The 2,304-nt window shown below is 34.5% G+C and overlaps 1 long non-coding RNA gene across 1 annotated transcript; it reads right to left on the bottom strand.

The window, feature by feature from the left end:
* Positions 1-633: 633 nt before the first annotated feature.
* LOC147688624 (uncharacterized) lies at positions 634-1,645 on the bottom strand. The gene is made up of 5 exons (XR_015300530.1): positions 1,591-1,645; positions 1,398-1,455; positions 1,160-1,291; positions 938-1,028; positions 634-834 (listed from the first exon to the last, which is right to left on the bottom strand). It is a non-coding gene; the product is annotated as an uncharacterized LOC147688624 (long non-coding RNA).
* Positions 1,646-2,304: the final 659 nt, after the last annotated feature.

Genomic DNA, 2,304 nt, shown 5'->3' with positions numbered 1-2,304 from the left:
GTTCAATTTTATTCATAAATTCTTTTAAAAAACACATTAAAATAATAATACATATTCACAAATTGTATGCGACATAATAAATCAACAATACACAGCAACACTTTAAGAGAGAAGGACAAATAATCCAACAAATGAAGGTTATATAAAATGAACACAGTTTTTAAGAGAGAAAGGTGTGGCTAAAATAATCTCTGCGCGCGTTTCGGCGAACCAGCGCCTTCTTCTGGAGCAGCCACGATAGTATCTGAAATGGGAAAATTCCATAAAACAAAAAATATTATGTACAATAATGCATCAATTTATGTTATGTTACACAGAGAAAATTAAAACAAACCAATGTTAGGCTAATAGTCTCAGACTTTCCATTCTATTGTGACCAAGCTTATTAATATTACAATAATACTTTGACGGATTTCTTTTCCTTGCCTTAATGATCATCAAGAAAAATAGAAAAATGGAGTGAATCCTTTTAACTCATATATTCTTATATGAGATAATGGCCAAAAAAGGGAGAAGGAGTGGATACCTTTATACTAAATAGATTATTCCCAAGTTTTGGTGGTGAGGAAGCAGGGTTCTTGCATAGGATAGCAAATGCGAGGAATCAAATGATTGATATTAGTGATGGAAAATACGAAATATTCTAAATGGTGGCAATTCGCAGCGTGCTATCAACGCGGGACTTAAACAATGGTATACAATACATTCATATCATAGATAAGGTCACTTACTTAAAAAACACGGAGTATATTAATGCTATTTGATGTTCTCAATCTGGATTATCTGTATAATGACTTTCTTTTCTTTGGTTAGGTGACGAAGATATTCTAGACCCTAAAAAACATAGACATTTCATGAACATTGATTGTTGTTTTAGTGTAGTCTATGATTTTCTAACCAGCCCATATTTAATGAAAGGACCAAGCTAGTGTTTTACCTATTTTAGTTAAGGTTTGCAGATAGATATTCCATAGTCACACGATGTAATTTGTTTGTCTTGATTGTTGATTTTTGAATTTCTATATTTCCTAGAAGAAATTATGAGTTCTTTTAGTTTATTGAATCTTTTCTATTTTTGATATTTTATATTAACTAGACAGTTAGTGAGGATACATTAGTAGTTTTTTGAAAACCTTTTCATTTTCGAGGATGAAGGTACCTTAAGTGAGGAGTGGGATTTCAGTTAGACCCGCCTGCCGGAGTTAAAATTTATGGCCACGATAATGAATATTTTTGTGGATCCCAAAAGATATAGTCCTCCTGATGTGGAGATAACAAATGGCGAGATTGCCTATAGAATGGATGGAAAGAATTCTGGCATCAATTTTTGGAGAACAGTCAATGCATGGCGACTTCATAGACTTACTGTCTCTTAAAGAAGAAGGACTGATAGTTACCTTTTTACTTGTGCTCAAGGAGCGATGGATTTCAAAGTGGTTTAAAATAACTCCCTGTCTGTAAAATGAACAAACAGGGGGGGAAAAAGGAGAGAGAGAATTCTGTTACCCACTGTTTACTTTGGAGATTATCAGTTAACTAAACAAGTGATCAGAGTAAAAATACCGCATAGGGATTTTAGCGAACACTTACCCAATAGATATCAACAGGGCTCAGAGATTCCGGCGGCGGGACACGGGGGTTCTATGCTCCTTCCACGATAGACGGCATTTTAAAGTGCCTTTACTTCCTGTATATATACCCTATTTGATTGGATGATTGAGTACACCTGACCTGGTGTTGACATAAAAAAAGGACCAAAAATTAAGAAGAAATGAAAAGAGGACCAGATTCTCTAGAGCAGGAATCAACAATGGCTCCCACGTAAAATGTCACTGGTGTGAACATGAAAGAAGGACCAAAAAATAGGAAGAAGTAAAAAAAGGACCAGATTCTCTAGAGAAAGAATCAGCAATGGCTCCCACGTAAAATATCACTGGATATACATCGGTGCTGATGTATAGCACAAGGATTAACCAGCTTAACCGAGTGGAAAGCAATTGGGGAGTGGAGCTATATTTTAACTTGGGACTAGAGTCAGATTTAGCTGATGTCAAATCCAAGCAAAAAGATTCTAAATATATAGCGCTTCAAGATTAGGTGCACAAAAATGACTCATTATAGATTTGGTGCTGGTTTTTTCAATATTTTTAGAGTAAAAAAGATTTCTATAGGAAAGTTATTTTTCCTGAAATTCGTAAAAACTGTACTTCCATTAAACAAAAAATAATGCGTGTGAATTTAACGAGGCTCCATGCCTTTTGTTATTTTAGAAAAGTCGAGCATTAATATTCCTTCGATCTAGTT

The sequence above is a fragment of the Lissotriton vulgaris genome, chromosome 10 (genome assembly GCF_964263255.1).
Source record: "Lissotriton vulgaris chromosome 10, aLisVul1.2, whole genome shotgun sequence".
Classification (NCBI taxonomy): domain Eukaryota; kingdom Metazoa; phylum Chordata; class Amphibia; order Caudata; family Salamandridae; genus Lissotriton; species Lissotriton vulgaris.
The sequence above is the reverse complement of the archived record's forward strand: the minus strand, read 5'-3'. Positions and strand labels throughout refer to the sequence as shown.